The 18,630-nt window shown below is 38.2% G+C and overlaps 1 protein-coding gene across 2 annotated transcripts in view; it reads right to left on the bottom strand.

Annotated features, from left to right (window-relative positions):
- Positions 1-18,630, bottom strand: part of FAAH (fatty acid amide hydrolase) — an 811,281-nt gene that overhangs the window by 673,019 nt on the left and 119,632 nt on the right. The gene's annotated exons all lie outside the window — the stretch shown is intronic.

The raw sequence follows: 18,630 nt of genomic DNA, 5'->3' as shown, positions 1-18,630 counted from the left end.
GTAAGAGGTAATGAAGACATCCAGAAACAGATGGATGGATTGTGTGTGTGTGTGTGTGTGTGTGTGTGTGTGTGTGTGTGTGTGTGTGTGTGTGTGTGTGTGTGTGTGTGTGTGTGTGTGTGAGACACAAAACTTGTAACAGTTAGGCATAACTGTCAAAGAAGACAGGGCAGTGGCACTGAATCAAGAGAAGTGGTGACAGCTGACAGAGCACATCGACCTCAAGTAGAAAATGGGGGTTGATGATAATAATGATGATGATGGTGATGATAGGTGGGTAGCATAATTAGCTCTGCCATTCAAAACAAATATATGGTTTGATGTAATATGGGTCTGAGGAGAGTTTTCAGTCAATGCCAAAATCTTTCCAGAACTGCAAATCAGTTGTTAAGGATAGCTGTAAATCACTGCAGTAAGTTTTTACCAGTATCATTAGGAGAGTCTACTGGAATAGAAAACGAGATAATTATTTTTTGTTTGTTTGTTTATGAATGTCTGCTGAGAAGAAGACAGGCTGTTTGGTGGGTATTGTGGGAAGTTAACTTAATAGCACCAATAGCTCTTTGCTGCTGTGCTCTAATAGTGTGACACCGCTAACCAATAATGCAAGAGTCGCATGGAGAAAAAGCGCATTAGCAATTCATTTGCATGTGTCATAACTGTATCAAGTACTCCCTCTTTCAACCCACACAACAGTGTTGCACAGGCACCTACAGATACACACACACACACACACACACACACACACACACACACACACACACACACACACACACACATGCACAATCTTGCAGTGCTTACCTGCTGCAGCTTGAAGAGACTCGCTGTTGCTATAAATGTATACACTGTAAAATGACTGTATTCAGTTCTCACGGATCTGCTTTGAAATAATGCAGTACGGTTCCACACTCTTTCACTCCTGGTATAAATCTCCATGCCTGAGCATATGGCTAATTTACACACTGCATGTGGCATTTTCCAACAGAGCACTGTAGTGCTGCATGCCAGAGGCATACCTCTCAACTGCCCAGATTTTCATGGAATGCCCAGTTTTTTGCATCATATCTTTTGGTCTGTTCCACTTAAAGTTAGTCATTTTTTTTGGCAAATTATTGAAGACTGATGTCACTAAATAATGACATACATTTGTGCTTCAGACTTTGTATCGCTCAGAAAATGCATGCCAGTTCAAAACTTGTTATTCTAGCTAAGAACTAGAAAACTAGTGTTTGAAGATATGTATTTATATATACAATAAGCTTCAGTATTTTAGTATTTTATAGATACCGTGTTAAGTGATGTGAATGTTAAGTACATTGTCACTTTAAATATTCTGGTGGGGGCTTAGCGGTCATATGACTAATTTTTGAAATTGATTGGTGTACAAATGGATGTTGCCTTTGAATGTAATTTTATCTGAAGTTTTTAAGTAAAAATGAAAGCGCTCATTAAAACTTATTGGATATAAGCCTGGTGAGAGTTTCCTGCATTGACATTTGTTCCATTAATAGTTTGTCATATTCTTGTCTTTCAGAATAATTATGCATAGGCAGCTGTAGTCTCGTGTTTGGGTGGGGCCTTGAGTTTTGACAAACTGTCACTTAACAGGATGTAGTTTTCCTTTGAATAGTTCCTGTCATTGGTTTAGCTGAATGTTTTGCTTTGATTTTTACTTCAGATGAGACAGTTTTGTGATCTGACATCACTAGTGAGGAAATGGCACTGGGGTGTGTGCAATGCTGCCTCGTGCTGGTGAGTACCAGATCCAATGTGTTTGATTCTCTGGCTGGACCATCTTCCAGGGGGTTTGTGTTAATAAAGTCTAGGAAGCACTGTGCCTATGAGTTTGAGGCAATGTACATTTCCCAGTCTACAGAGAGGTAAAGTAACTAATGAATGGGGTGTTTGGTTGGATGGTGAGCACATCTAGTAGGTTTGGATAAGAGCCATGAGACTCTAGGGGCATAGATGGTGACCTGTAGCTAGCCATGAGGAGGGACCTTACCTATGGTGACCTGCACATCTATGAATTCCATAGTATCATCCTGTTTAACCAACCTGGAGGTACACTTGTCACTAACATAGATCAAAACACCTCCAACTTTGGCCGGAGTCTATGCTGTTGTTGGTCTAAATGTGTGGAAAACACTGTAGCCTTGAACATCCAGAGTACTTTCTATGACTTTAAATGAAGTCTTGGTCATGGCACCATATGTCGGATGTCTACATTCTCTACAGTGAGGAGGGCTTAAAGGGTGTGGAGCTTTTTGTTTAGGCTCCAAGCATTGAGCAGTAACACCTTAAGGTTGTAGACTTTTTCACTGTGTTGGTTAACAGGTTCATAGATGTGTACTAGGAAAATTATCATAAGGGCCTTTTTAAGCCTAGCCATGCATCCCAAATGTCTAACATATTCTGGTACCCATGATAAGTGTATGCAGGGACTTGGGAGATTAAACATTTACAAGCAGTGGCCTAGGAAATAAACCATATATAGGCTGCCTGTGTCACACCAGGGATGAATTTCCTGTTCCCAATCCAGTTGTCCAAGTTACACTTGAATTGGGTTAGGAAGGAACTCTGCTTCACATGGACGGGAACCTTGGTCAATTGATGGGATAGTCTCTGGGATGCATACCTGTCTCTCCAGCAGGTTCAATTTATATCACAGGCAAGGTTTTTAAGTTTTTAGAACAGGTAATTCTGGTGCTATTTGTTTTGCAGATATGCAGGAGGTCCATCAGGATGAAGTCTGACAATGTCTTGTGTGCTAGGCATGGAATACAGGGATGGGGCCTTGAGGCAGTCTGCACAGGACATGTTACTTACGTTCTATATTCATTTAGTGAGGAGCCTCTGTGGACACTCCAATTGTTGGATGTGCCGGGTTAGGTACATACCAAACGGGGCACTGTACTAAATGATAGGACTGATGAATGCTGAATATAGTGGAACAATGACCTCCTTGGACCTATACGCCATACCTTTGTTTTTTAAATTGCACAAAATAGAATGGTTTTCTCACTACACTAGACACATGATGGTCAAAGGCTGAGTTACTGTCTATGTGAGCCCCAAGTTCCTGACTATTGGGTCAGCTCTTAGGGATGGTTTGTCAATATGATAGTTACTAGGAGTGGATGACTTCCCAAAGTATACTATTATGCATTTCTTGACACTTACTTTTAGTCCACAGTTCTGACACAAGTTATTTATCTGTGTCAGTCCTTCTTGGAGAATATTTGTGTTGTGGGGAATTCTATGACTGCTTCTAATTTGCAGTCATCTGCAAATTTAGTCAGCCAGAGACCCTTGACATTGTCCCTGACCTCAGAGAAGTAAATGTCAAAAAGAAGCAGTCCTGGGACCAATCCCTGAGGGACTCCACTTGTAACATTTTGTAGAGGTGGACTCCCCAATTCTAACTTCAGGGTCCTGTCTGTGAGCAGCTGGCTATCATCTGGGCGACATAAAGGTTTATACCTAACCTAAGCAGCAAAAAGGAGGCTAGCACCGAACAAATACTCACTAGTTACAAGAGCACCAGAGGAGAAAGGCAACACAGTCCTTGCTGGAAAATGGATTTTATTGCCACCAAAACGACTGAAACACAAAAATAAATCCAAGACAGTCCAAAGCACAAACACTATGTCTCCACACCTGCGTTTTCGTTTAAGACACTTCTTCAGATGCAATACAACACATCCAATCCATCCTTGCTTTTAAATACAATCAATTAATTTAATTAACCAATTAATTAATCACACTTGAAATACATCATTTAATTACAACTTACTATCTCTTGCATAATTAAAAACTTTTAAAAACTCATAATTTCAAACTGAACAAACACATTACTATTAAAACTTACTATAAATACATAATAAAACCATTCATTATAAATAGTACCTATTGTAATAAAAATCATTCATAGATAACTAAATTAAATAAAATAATGAATATCTGCCTACATCTTATCTAATTTGTTAATCCACATACTTTCTCTAGTGGTAAAATAAGGATGTTGCACAGAGCACTGACTTTACCCTGTTAAAAATTAGAATTGTGACTTCCTGCATTATTAAATACTTCATATCAAGCTAAGACTTCATATATTACTTTATCAAAATAATATAGATCTTAATCAATAAATTAATATTGCCAAACAGTGTTAGGGTTAGATACCCTAAATTCAAAAAGAAGAAGGTAAAAAACACAAAGCACTTAAATGAACTGGCCATTTATATTGAAAATTGGCATACCACTCAAAGCTTAGCTGCCCTCAATTTTAGAACTGGCAACAAAGACACAATATTATTAAGGCCTGGTTGATTGTACGATTCCAACTGGAGTTGCCATAACAATTCTTTATATTCGATAGTATCCTCCCAAGGCCCCCCTCGAATGTCTTTCTTAACCACTTCTAAAACAAAAAAATAAAATTCTGCATCCAAACATTTTGTTTTATGTCTAAACAGAGCATTATTGGAACAACCAGTTCTAATGTCATAATTATGCTCATATATCCGATTTTTCAGTTTATGCTCGATTTCCCCACATAAAAAGCTTGGCATTTTTTTACAAATGCTCAAATAAATAATTCCACTTGTGTGGCAATTTGCATATTCAGTACTCCTAACCAAAATGTCCCTACTCTGTATATGGACTGCATCACGAGCATATATAAACGGGCATTGTGGGCAACTTCCACATTTGAATGTTCCTATTCTGCCCTTTTTTCTAATTTGGCCCCTCCCCTTAGTTTCAAAATAATTTTTAAGGTTTTTGCCCTTCCTATAAGTACATTTCAATGGGTGTTCAAAAAGGCAATTCAAATCCGACAGCTCACCAAATTTCTGCCATTCAGCTTTTATTAGGTTGAAAATAAATTTTGCTTCACCATTATAATCCAAAACCAGGTTACTTGCACCATCAAACTCATCTACCTGACTCGATACTTTCATTGGTTCATCCATTTCTAAAATTGGGTGATATTTATTTTCTCTACCATACACCACCTCTTTTTCTACTTCTAATACTAGGGCATCAGGGTAGCCTCTCTCTAGAAACATAATATGTAACTTCTCACATTCTTCATGAAAATCTTCATTCCTAGAGCACATTCTGCTAGCTCTCACATACTGCCCTTTTATTATTCCTTTTTTATGGTGGTGTGGATGTGCACTAGAGTAGGACAGGTAAGAATTAGAGTAGTTATCTTTCCTATAGACCTTCGAGAAAAACTTTCCATCCTCCTTCCCTACGTAGATGTCTAAGTATTGTAAGCATTCTTTATTCTTATTGTAAGTAAAGGTGAGAAAACTAGTAGTACTAGATAAATAATCAAAAAAAGCGAAAAATTCGCTCTCAGTACCAACCCATAACAGACATATATCATCCAGGTAGCGCTTATATAGTTTCCAACACTTTTTAAACCTGGAATTGAGAACAAACTTCTGTTCCCATATATCCAGGATAATATTAGCATAAGTGGGTGCACATCGTGCACCCATAGCAACGCCCTGGATCTGCCTGAAAAACTCCCCCTCATAGTGTATAAAATTATTAGTCAATACTAAATCCATAAGAGTCAGGATCAAGCGGAAATCATTTTGAGAAAATTTGCCATACTCTACCAAGACTTCTTCGAACAATTCCATACCTTCCTTGTGAGGTATGGACGAAAATAAGTCAATTATATCTAAGGTTATAAACATTAAATTTTCATCAAAAAGCTCTTCCTTCAAGTTCCTTAAGAGGTCCCAGGAGTCCTTGACTATACCTGGCCCTTCCTTCAAAATTTCTTTAAGTTTAACATCCAGCCATTTAGCAATAGGTGCTGTCACTGACCCTTCAGAGGCAACAATCGGTCTCATAGGTGGATTAATAATATTTTTATGGACCTTCGGCACTCCAAATATCACAGGTACTTTTGGTTTATCCACAGACAAATACCTAAAAGTATTAACATCAATAGATCCCTCCAAAAGCAAATCACTGAGCACAACCCCCACTTTTTGGTTGCCTATATTAATCTCATTCAATGATGACCTCCTATATCTATCTTCGTTCTGCAATAGTTCCAACATTTTTGATTCATAAACTATCTGGTCCATCATGACGGTGCCCCCACCCTTATCTGGTTTTGAAATCCTGATATTCTTATCTCCTGCTAATTGTTGCAATAACTTGTTTTCTTCCTTTGTAAGGTTGGGGGTTACCCTTCTATTAGATAGTTCATTTCTAATTCTCTTTTCCACTAAGTTCTCAAAATTTTTTAACTGTTGGTTTATAGAAGGGTTATAAATACTTCTTTTTCTTAAATTATTAACACCTGTTCCTATACTGTTTCGATTCTGCCCCTGGAACATAAGTTCGAAATTCTTCTTTCGAATAAACAATTTTAAATCAATAAGAACTTTACTTATATCAGCTTTTTTATTTGGTACAAATTTTAGGCCCTTTGTAAACAACTGGAAAAAGACTTCATTAACCTCCAGGGCACTATAATTATATATATTATAACCATTCATTTTACATACTATCCCTTCCTTCATCAATCCACAATTCTGGGGCACATCATTTACCCCACCATCCATCTCAACTACCACTTCTGGTTGTTCCTGTTGTAATTCCTGTACTGGGCACGTTGATTTGCCCCCCCCCTCCTGAAAATTTTTTTGGAAATTCCTTTGATGATAATTCCTTATTCGCTCAGATCTTCTTAGTTCTGGGAACACCTGTTCATCACACAATCCAATATTATCCTGTCCTTGTTCTGTTTCTTCAAAAACTGGCTCTTGGTTAGACTGAAAATTAAATGTTTTATTACTATTATTATAAGCACCTCTTGGGTTGGGGTAATTAATTTTTTGTTTGTATTCCTCCATATCCCTCCCTAGCTTTTTACATTTTCTTTCAAATACATTAGCTAAACTTCTCTCAATATTATTCAACATAATCTGATATTTCTTCCGATTTTCATCCATGGAAAAAAGAAGGTCATTAACAATCACCTTATTCAATTCCTCTAACTTCAAATTTAGGCCCTCCATCTCCCTTGAATTTTCTTTCACTATAGCTTTTAAAATGTCAAGGCCACAGTTATTAAAAATATTCAACAGTTCCTGATGAAACTCAGACCCTACTTTCACTTTATTAGGGTACTTGCATACCCTTAAACCTTTCGGGACAATACTTAGACTTGTACATTCCTTAAGGTAAGCATTTTCTAGCTCTAAATTTTTAAATTTGAACAACATTTCATCAAAACGATCCATATTTTGTTTAAATGTACAATTAAATTCAACATCCTTATTATTAGGCAGATTTTTAGAATTAAAACAATATTTTACTTTTAAAACAGAATTAAAATCCATCTGTCCATTATAAGTGTCTTTTTGACCGGTACCTGGCTGTTTAGTATTAGTATAGTATCACCCAATTTTAGGAATGGATGAAGCAATGAAAGTATCGAGTCAGGTAGATGAGTTTGATGGTGCAAGTAACCTGGTTTTGGATTATAATGGTGAAGCAAAATTTATTTTCAACCTAATAAAAGCTGAATGGCAGAAATTTGGTGAGCTGTCGGATTTGAATTGCCTTTTTGAACACCCATTGAAATGTACTTATAGGAAGGGCAAAAACCTTAAAAATTATTTTGAAACTAAGGGGAGGGGCCAAATTAGAAAAAAGGGCAGAATAGGAACATTCAAATGTGGAAGTTGCCCACAATGCCCGTTTATATATGCTCGTGATGCAGTCCATATACAGAGTAGGGACATTTTGGTTAGGAGTACTGAATATGCAAATTGCCACACAAGTGGAATTATTTATTTGAGCATTTGTAAAAAAATGCCAAGCTTTTTATGTGGGGAAATCCGAACGCAAACTGAAAAATCGGATATATGAGCATAATTATGATATTAGAACTGGTTGTTCCAATAATGCTCTGTTTCGACATAAAACAAAATGTTTGGATGCAGAATTTTATTTTTTTGTTTTAGAAGTGGTTAAGAAAGACATTCGAGGGGGGCCTTGGGAGGATACTATCGAATATAAAGAATTGTTATGGCAACTCCAGTTGGAATCGTACAATCAACCAGGCCTTAATAATATTGTGTCTTTGTTGCCAGTTCTAAAATTGAGGGCAGCTAAGCTTTGAGTGGTATGCCAATTTTCAATATAAATGGCCAGTTCATTTAAGTGCTTTGTGTTTTTTACCTTCTTCTTTTTGAATTTAGGGTATCTAACCCTAACACTGTTTGGCAATATTAATTTATTGATTAAGATCTATATTATTTTGATAAAGTAATATATGAAGTCTTAGCTTGATATGAAGTATTTAATAATGCAGGAAGTCACAATTCTAATTTTTAACAGGGTAAAGTCAGTGCTTTGTGCAACATCCTTATTTTACCACTAGAGGGAGTATGTGGATTAACAAATTAGATAAAATGTAGGCAGATATTCATTATTTTATTTAATTTAGTTATCTATGAATGATTTTTATTACAATAGGTACTATTTATAATGAATGGTTTTATTATGTATTTATAGTAAGTTTTAATAGTAATGTGTTTGTTCAGTTTGAAATTATGAGTTTTTAAAAGTTTTTAATTATGCAAGAGATAGTAAGTTGTAATTAAATGATGTATTTCAAGTGTGATTAATTAATTGGTTAATTAAATTAATTGATTGTATTTAAAAGCAAGGATGGATTGGATGTGTTGTATTGCATCTGAAGAAGTGTCTTAAACGAAAACGCAGGTGTGGAGACATAGCGTTTGTGCTTTGGACTGTCTTGGATTTATTTTTGTGTTTCAGTCGTTTTGGTGGCAATAAAATCCATTTTCCAGCAAGGACTGTGTTGCCTTTCTCCTCTGGTGCTCTTGTAACTAGTTTATACCTAACCTCTTGAGTTTGTCAACAATGCCTGACTAGGGTATTGTGTCAAGTGCCATGACCAAGTCAAGGTAGGCATACGTTGCTTTGGTGACCTTCTTAAAGAAGTCCACCAGGTTGAGTAGGTATGACCCACCCTAGATGAAACCAAACTAGGTTGGGTCCAGTGTCGAGGTTTCTTATGTCATTATTGATCATTTCCAAGGTAATTCTTTCCATGGCTTTGCATATGAGACTAGTGAGACCTATGGGTCTGTAGTTAACAGGGTCTGTAAATGGTTCACATTTGTGCAGAGGTATGACTGTTGATGTTCTCCATTTGTGAGGCACAAAGCTTGTTTGGAGACTACAGTTAAATAGCAATTCCAGAGGGCATGATAGGTCATGTTTCTTGCTATTTAGCAGACATCTTGGGATATTGTCTAGGCCCATCCATGCAGTGTTCTTGGACTTGGAGAGAGAGAATTGAGGACTTGTTCCCTAGTGATAGTAAGGAGAGTTATATTTGACAGTATTTCCTGCTGAAAGACTGGGGGGTTAAAATTAGAAATTAATTTGTCTGCCAGTAGGTTTGCTATATCTTCTGGCTCAGTATAGGTGACTCCTTTAACAATTATCTCTGCAAACAATTGTGTATTGCCTTTGAGGTTGCGGACATTGTTAAAGAATGCCTTGAGGTTGTCCTTGGCCTAGCAGGCTAAATTTACCTGAAATTTGGCTTTGGTAGACTTTATTTGTCCTCTGAATTGTTTGTTTAGTTTGATGAGAGTGCTTTTATCCTGCTGGGTGCTACACCTAATTTTTGCCATGATTTTCATTCTTCTGTTATGCAGCCTGTTGATGTTGTGATTCCTCCAGGGTGGCTTATTTTTTGAATTAGTTCTTTACTTCTTTCTTATAAGTACAGTGGCCTTAATGCAACTATTAACATGCTTGTATAGGGTTTCTGTGAACAGTTTTGAGTAAGCAGCAGTGTTGTCAGGGTTTATGGTGGTTTGAAATTTTGGTTTACCTTTATAAAGTTGAAAATCATATTGCCGATTGGCCCATTGTGCAAACCGAAATGACGAATTCTGCATGCCGAACATCACCAAAGGTCGAAACTCAGCAAATCAAACAGCAAATTCGCTGAGTTTCGAACTCCAGTGTCGAACACACAATGTAATGCAGGGGGGCAAGCCCCCTGCACCCACCATGTGGGGGTTGCACCCCCCACACACCCCCTACTTTAATATTCTAACTCCGAGATCGCACTATAGTGGGAAAGGGTCCATTTCCTGATCCCAACTATAGTGCAATCCGCACCCAAAATGCCGAATCTGCAATGAGCGAATGTCACTGTGCATTCGCTCACTGCACATTCAAAGCATTTTTTTCCGACTTTACAAAAACTGGAAAACGGCCTTTCAAACTTTTCACATTCACACATGTGCAGTACGCACATATAAAGGTAAACCGAAATTTTGCCAGGTTATCACTTAATAATAGGAAGTTAGCCTTAGAAATGTTCCTGAAGATTCCAGGGTAAGCTGGGATTCTCGGTTTTATTTTTACTTCAAAGGAGACCATTTTTGTGGCCTTCACTTACCAAAGAAGACATTACACTAGAGGGTGTGCAGCACTCTCCCATTTTAGTGAGGACCAGATCCAGTATGTTTGCATCCCTGGTCGGTGTATCGGCAATCTAGTCCAGGGAGTTTGTGTTTACAAAAATCCAGGAATCTCTGTGGCTGCACGTTTGGTGTCATACATGATTTACAGTTAATTGAGGAGTAATTAAAGTGGCCCATGAATATGGTATTGGTTGGATGGTGTTTCAAATAAGTTTAAATACATGGTATGGGTTACCTGAGTCATAGAGGGGGAGCTATAGCTTGCAAGGAAGTAGTACTGGATTTTGCTTATAATGATTTGAATGTGGAGAAGCTCAAGTGCATTGTCCTGTTTGACCAGCCTTGAGGTATATTTACTTTTAATGTAAATCAAGATATTTCTACCTTTAGTCCCTGTTTGGGTAGTAGCTCGTCTAAATATGTGAAAGGCAGTATAGCTTTGCACTGCCGGTGTGTTTTCTGTGGGTTTAAGCCAAATCTCTGTGACCACACAAATGTCAGCATTCCCTAGGGTTAGGAAAGCTTGTAGGGAGTGGAGTTTCTTGTTTGGAGTCCTAGCATTCACATTAACACCTTCAGATTTTCTTGGTTTTGATTTGCTATGTTGGAAGTACCTTCAGTTTGGCATTGCTTAAATTAAAGTACTATGGGGGAAGAAAATGTTTTAGCTAATATTCAAAAGCCTAGTGAGGAGAGGGGCAGACTATCCCAGACAAAGCAATGTGGTCTGTTGACCATCTCCTTCCATGCTGACAAATATTACTCCCACTTAGAATGACACTAGAAACTAAGCCAATTATCAAACTCAGTCATCTTCTGTTCGTATTGTGGCATCATTCTAAGATAATGATATTGGTAGTTTTGTCTTTTTGGCATTGCCTAAAAAAGGCTCTAAGGGGTGAATAATTATTTAGCCAATATCTGAAAGTCTAGATTGGACAGGTGCAACCTATAGTTTGCAAAGCAATATGGTCTTTTGAGCATGCTCTCTTATGCTGACAAATATTGGATCTCCTTGGAATGACACCAGAAACTAAGCAATTATTAAAATAAATCATTTTATGTTCATACTGTGGCATCATCCATTGATGAAGGTAGAATGTTGCTCAGTGCAAGGGTCATACCTATCTGTGATACATATTCTGATACATCCATTATGTTTCTTTTCATACAGTCCAGTGAGGTATGTCTCAGGTTATTTACACTCACATGGACTATTATAGAATCATATTGGTACCTGGGGTGCTGTAACTTGAGTGTGTGTGTGTGTGATATTGTGGTTCCTGGCTCCAGACAGGCAATTAACTGCTAATTTCTCCTTGTCTGACTTGGTGAGAGGGACCATTAGGTGTAGGCTTACGTGAGATGTTTATTGCTGCTTTTAGTGTGTGGTTTAGTGATTGCTGAGGAGCAGTGTTGCCATTAGATGAGATTTGGGAAGGTTTCTTTGAAGTGACTCAGAATACTGCAATCTGTGTGCGTGATGAATGGTATGTGTGAGGGATGTAGTGTGGACATTCCTGACAAGTGCATTTTTATACAAGATTTTTGACTCCAAGGACGTTCTGTAATTACATCTGTGTACCATGTTATTTTCTTTAATGATTAACTGGTTGCCTGAGAGCATAAGACAATTGCTATATATTGCCTTAGGATGCTCAAATATACCAAGATGACCACAGAAGCATTTGAAAATTGCATACCCATGTTGTCTGGTCCTGAAATAAGGTTGGCTGTTTAGGATTAAGGCTTGGGTTTTAACAGGGGTCTTCTGGGGTAGTTTCTGGGGTTAAGGGCAGGATGTTATATAATGGTAGGATACGGTTGTGCTACACAATGCACAAGCTAGCTATTCTAAGCTTATTTCTGCACAATGCCACATTGTTTAACAGGTTTCGGATGTATTCCTAACTTTATAGGAAAATGTTACTGTCTAGATATTTGCTACTATACAGGGCACTGCTAACCATCGTGGACAGTGGGTAGCTCCACGCAGAGTAAAATGCTTGAAAACTGACTCCTTTGCCCTCTACCCAACAAGCAATGGCACTTTGAATTTCCACCAGTGCTTCCCGATTCACAGACCCCAGGTAAACACCTTCTACCACAAGATGTCTGATTCTAGAGCCTGTTAATATAAAAGCAAAGCAAAAGCAACTTTGAAGCATAGATTAAACAAAAAAAACCTAGCAGTGCTTCCCAACTCAGAGAGAGCAGACAATCACAGTCTGCTTCAAGATGTCTGATCCTAGCATTTCTTAATGTAAAAGCACAGCAAATGCAGCTCTCAATTGCTGATTAAACAACAAACAACAACCAAACAACTAAGTGACATAAAGAGCAAACAGGAATTCCTGCATCACGTTTCAGAAGTACTTAACTGTGTTACAAAACTGCTGAAAATGGCAAGCAGACTGAAAACCTGTAGTACACATTTCTGAAATGCATACAGCAACAAGCACAAATTTAAAAATACACAAACCACCCTACTAATTTCATACTGGAAAATGTATTAATGCTATGCCTGAGAATGGGAAAGGCATTATCACAATACTTCTTTTAAAAAAAAAGCATAGACAAACTTTTCAGTATCAAACTATTAAGATGCTTATTAAAATATGAACTGGTCATGGTAAACACTCCAATTCATTTTTTTTTTCATTTCTGAGACAAAAGAAAATAAACTGAATGTTCTTTCTCCATCTGTGGGGAGCATCTTTAGACTTCAAGCAAACAGCCTTAAGAACAAATAAGTCTAGACAAGATGTGTAATGGAATGAAGCACAATTAACCTCATTACAATGCCCATTACACATAATTTGGTTTCCCTTCCTGACAGGAATGAAATCAGTTTTGTTGGCAAAAGAAAGATCAGAAATTATAAGTTAACACTAACTAGTGGAATAGTAAAACAATTGATTCTAGGTCAGACTCATTTCTTCATAGTTTGTAATCATAGCAGTAGTCTATCTTTGTGAAAAGCATTTATTTGAAAGTAGCAGAGAACAAAAATGCGCTTTATTTAATGAGTTCCGCTACAAGGAAGCCTCTTCTTTATTCAAAGTGCAGAGATCTTAGATTGGAGAACAGTTAGGGGGTTTGTTCCCCAATGCAAAATTACTTTTCAAATTGCAGCACAAGTTGTGTTTGTTCACATGTACAATGAGACTAAGATGTAGTTTTCACAAAACAATGCGTATCAATGGCCTCACTGTTCAATATCCATGCCTTTGTCAATACACAAAAAAAAAAAAAAAAAAAAAAAAAACAGACTGCATGAAATGCATTATCTCCCTTATGGTCATCTGTATCCAGTGAAAACAATGCTGGGTATCTGAAATGTCCCAGCAGCCAAGTCTCTGATGTAATTTGGTGCAAACAGGAAAGTGAAGGCAAAGGTTTTGTGAAAATGTTACAGGGTTGCCAGGGTGAAGAAGGAAAACAGCTTGATGTCAATCAGCTTTTTTAGATTGCCCTTGGGCTTGGGAAGGCTCTCCTTTGTTTTAGAACCTCTCTGCTACTGCTTCCTGAAAATTTATTTATAGAGGGAAAGTTTCTATTACATTTTGGGATAGGGGCCTGAAAAATATGAGAAACCCTCTTGGATTAATATTCCACTTTCATCAAATTTTTTGAGAACTTCAGCATAGGAAGATCCAATTAAGACTTTATCCAGAAGGTACACTTCAAAGCTCTGTACTCAAATCCTCTGATAAATTTTGAGTACACAGCTAAGCAACTCTCCTCATAATTAATCCACTGGTAGCTACCCTGGAAACAGCATCAGCATTGTGACAGTGTCGTATAAATACTTAAGAGAGTGTTTAATCAACTGAGACACAAATGAAAGTAAAGAATTTCCATATGCCTTAATGTCAGAAAAAGGAAAGCCAGAAATCAATTTTCTTACATTGTCAAAAGAAGCCCAAAGAAACTTATATATGTGAGCATGACCATTTACTGTTCAGAAAGCCAATGTGAAAGAATCATATATTTTCTCATAACTATTAAAGGGGGGGATATTTGTCTAAAGGAATATAATTACTTGCCTGGGGTGACTGGACAAAATTGATTTTGAAAGAGAAACAACTGCAGGCTCTCCCCTATGATTTATAAAGAGAAATCTGTGGGACTATGGAACTTTGTATAACTTATCAGATATCCTAGGGGCTGGTGGCCGACTGTCAGCAAAACTGTGGGCTGCACTGACAACATACTGTACAGGTAAGAAATTTCAACTTTTTTATGTAGTAAGAACATACTACACCTGCTTCTAATAGTTTTACTAGTAAAAGAACTTTAAATGGAACAGGACTGAATGTTGTGTTCCTCTTCTAAGCAAAAATTACAAGATGTGCAGTTATCTTTATAGGGATTGTGGCGATCACATAAACACTTCCCCTTTCTCTGAGACATAAATTCTGAAAAAACAGAAACACCTTTCTTTTAAAAGACGAATTGCCCAATGGGGTACTTATCTCCCTACTTTTGATATTGTCAACTATTGAACCTGAAACGATGCAACAGAAAGTGAGACTTGCTGATTGCTTCTACAGCAAGAAAGTTCTGATTTTTGCACCCAAACATCTGCTTTTATACAGGCTTACCCTTGAGCATATGTAAGGTCCTGTAAAGCTTTGGAAGACAGCCAGATGTTCGATCCTTAGCAGGATACACCCTCATTTAACTTAGGCTACTACAACAGTGATTCAGTGGTGAACATTAGATGGAAGATATGATCTGAATGTGCTAGATTATGAAGGAAGACTGCAAAAGAAAGCATTAAAGCATTTGAGTAAAAAAAAAAAAAAAAACAGAAGGCAGGAAGGGACACTGATTAAAATAAAGTGTAAAGGTTTCAGCTTAACCCTAAAGATGTTCAGGGAATGAACCGCCCAACTAAGTGGTAGGACGTAATTCAACTGATGCATTTATGAGAGAATGGAATAGGTGGAGAAGGGAGGCCTTAAAGGCAGGGAATTCGCTGCACACAGTAGAAGCAGACTAAAGTTAGAGAGTCTCCTTCTGCAAACAAGAATATGTGGGCATGCGTGCATTTTTTTATACACTTCTGTTCTTGTTAGACAACAACATGAAACAACTGCATGCAGTATTCCATTTTTAATATTATATGATTACATGTGTAACTATGGATACATAGAAAAAAATGCACAGAAACGTCAGAGTAAAACAGAAAGCAGATAAAAATGCACTCGTGCAATAAAGCAGCTACATCCTCAGTTGATGATTTACTTACCTATTCAAAGAATCTCATAAAATGATGAAAGGGAATCTTGTGTATTCTGCAAGATTTTTTTTTGTTTAACTTATATAAAAGTTCAACCAGGCATATTCTACAATAGTTTTTGAAATCTATATAATTTTATATTTAATGAATATTATAGTAATACAGTGTGGAGACCCCTGCTGTCTCTGAATTATTCAAACATATCCTTGTATTCTCTCAGTATAAAGGCTGCAACCATTTGCTCTTCAGAACAGTAACATTATTCATGATGATGATGATGATCATCATCATCATCAGCCCCCTTTTTCCCATTTTCTACATGGGGACGGGGTATTGTGTTGGCTTTCGCCATCTCTCTCGATTGAATGCCACACTCCTGCCTTTTTCAACACTCATCCCTGACTGTCACAGATCTTCTCTCATACAATCCATCCACCTCTTTGCTGGATGTCCTCATTTCCTCTTACCTTCTTCCTGTCTGTCCCAAATCTTCCTCACCAGCTTGTCTTCTGCCTTTCTGCACATATGTCTGAACCACACTAATCTGATCTCTTTGATCTTTTCTGCAATTGGAGCTACTTTGGCTTCTGCTCTTATGTCCTCATTTCTTCATCTGTCTCAAAGTGTGCATCCTACCACCCTTCTCAGGCACTTCATTTCCATCACCTCTAGCTTCTTTAACTGTTCTGCCTTTACTGCCCAGGTTTCTCTACCATATGGTGGTACTGGTCACACCACTGCTTTGTACACCTTACGTTTCAGATTCTTTGGCATTCTTCTGTTATTTACTACACCTGACATTCTATGCCAGTTGACTGCAGCCCCTCTGATTCTAGCTTTGACCTCTTTATTCAGACTTCCCTCCCAGATACCAGAAGCAGTTAACTTGTTCCACTATATTCCCTTCCATCTTAATTTTCAGCTTCTTCTGATTTCCCCAATTTGCTGCCAGTACCACTGCCTTATCTGTGCTTAGTTTCATCCCATGTACCATCAGTTTGGTATTCCATTCCTCTATCCTTTGCTGAAGTTCTTGCTCCGAATCTGCCTGTAATGCCACACCATCTGCATACAGCAACTTTGTTGATCTTTCCCCTCTGACCTATTTGCTAATGTAGTCCATCATCAGTATGAACAGCAGTAGGCTCAAAGCTGAACCCAGGTGCACACCCACTCCCACTGGGAATCCCTCTGTGATACCAAACACTGTTCGTACTTGAGTCATTAAGTCCTTATACAGAGCCTGCACTAATTCTACCAATGTTTCTGAGACTTTGAACCACTGCATTACTGCCCAAATCAGCTTTCTTGGGACCTTGTCATATGCTTTCTCTAAGTCTAGGAAAGCCCAGTTGGACTCTCTTTTCATCTCTAGCTTCTTCTCATCTATCTGTCTCACTGCAAACATCGGGTTAGTTGTGCTGCATCCTAATCTGAATCCAAACTGCTCATCTCTCATCTTACTTTCTACTACTCTGCATATTCGTTTATCAGTCACCCTGTCTAGAACTTTCATGCAATGTGATAGGAGTCTGATGCCTCTGTATTGCCCACAGTTGTGACTGTCCCCTTTGTTCTTGTACACTGGCAGGAGTATACTTATTCTCCAGTCATCAGAGATACAACTTTCTCTCCACACTGCTATGAGTACCCTCAGGAGCCATTTCTCACCTATCTCACCTAGCATCTTTATTATATCTGCTGTGACCTCATCTGAGCCTGCTGCTTTCCCTGAATTCATTTTCCTTAGTGCTGTTCTTCTTCTAGGGTGGGCTTCTCTTCTTCTCTCGTCATAGGCTGTTTCTATGGCAGTAGAGCTTCTATGGAGTTTTCTTCATTCAGAAGCTGCTGACAGTACTTCTTCCATCTGCCTTTGATGTCCTGAGGACTGGTGAGCAGGTTGTTGCTGGCATCCCTTAAGAAGAGTGTCTGACTATGTTCTTTATCTTTCTGTCTTTGCCATGCAACCTGATATAATTTTCTTTATTCCACCTACTGAGTCACTTTCCAGAAGCTGGTAGAGTGCCTCTAATATCCTGTTCTTTTCTATTGCAACACCTTTCTTAACTTCTTTGTTAGACAACCAGTATTCCTTCCTAGCCTGGTCAGTCTTTTCTATCTCACACTTTTTCCTGCTTTCTTTTGATGACTTCCTGGACTTCTGCATTCCACCACCAGCTTTCCTTATGTAGTTTATTTCCATACCAGGCTCAGCCATATATTTGTTCTGCAGTCCTCACACATGCTGTTTTGAGGTGCTGACATCTGTCTTCAACTCCAACTATTTCCTTCTCGTCTTGGGGTGCTAGTGCCCTGAGTAATTCCTTGAACTGTTGTACTTTCTCTCCAGTCAACTTCCAGGTCTTCAACCTGGTCTCTGTTGACCTTAGAGCCTTCTCTAACCACTGCTTGCATCTGACTGTGGCAACCAGTGGTTTATGCTGTGGGTTGACTGTTTCACTGGGGATGACACTGTAGTCATTCATTCTACCCCAGTGCATGTTGGCCAGTCTTGTATGTGATCTTGTGACTATGTCTCTTTCTGAGCCATGTGTTGGCTACTATCAAGCCATTTGCCAGAAAAAAAGTTCTAGAATGGCTTCTCTTTCTTTATTCCTGTTTCCCTACCACACCCAGTCCTCATATCCTGTTCTGTTTGTCCCAATATGTGCATTCAAGTCACCCATTATCAACACCAATTCTTCCAGCTTTCCCACCATTAGCATGGGTCCCTGGTGTAGTGCAAGTCACAGTAGGTCAGGTACTCAATCCACTTATCACCAGAAAATACTACTTATCACTGGCAAATACCCATGCTCATTTGGTAATAGTTAGCATGACCGAATCACCTAGAGTCATATTTTA

This window comes from Protopterus annectens, chromosome 10.part0 (assembly GCF_019279795.1).
Source record: "Protopterus annectens isolate FY-2018-M chromosome 10.part0, PAN1.0, whole genome shotgun sequence".
Classification (NCBI taxonomy): Eukaryota; Metazoa; Chordata; order Ceratodontiformes; family Protopteridae; genus Protopterus; species Protopterus annectens.
Note: the sequence above shows the minus strand (reverse complement) of the source record. Positions and strands in the feature narration are given on the sequence as shown.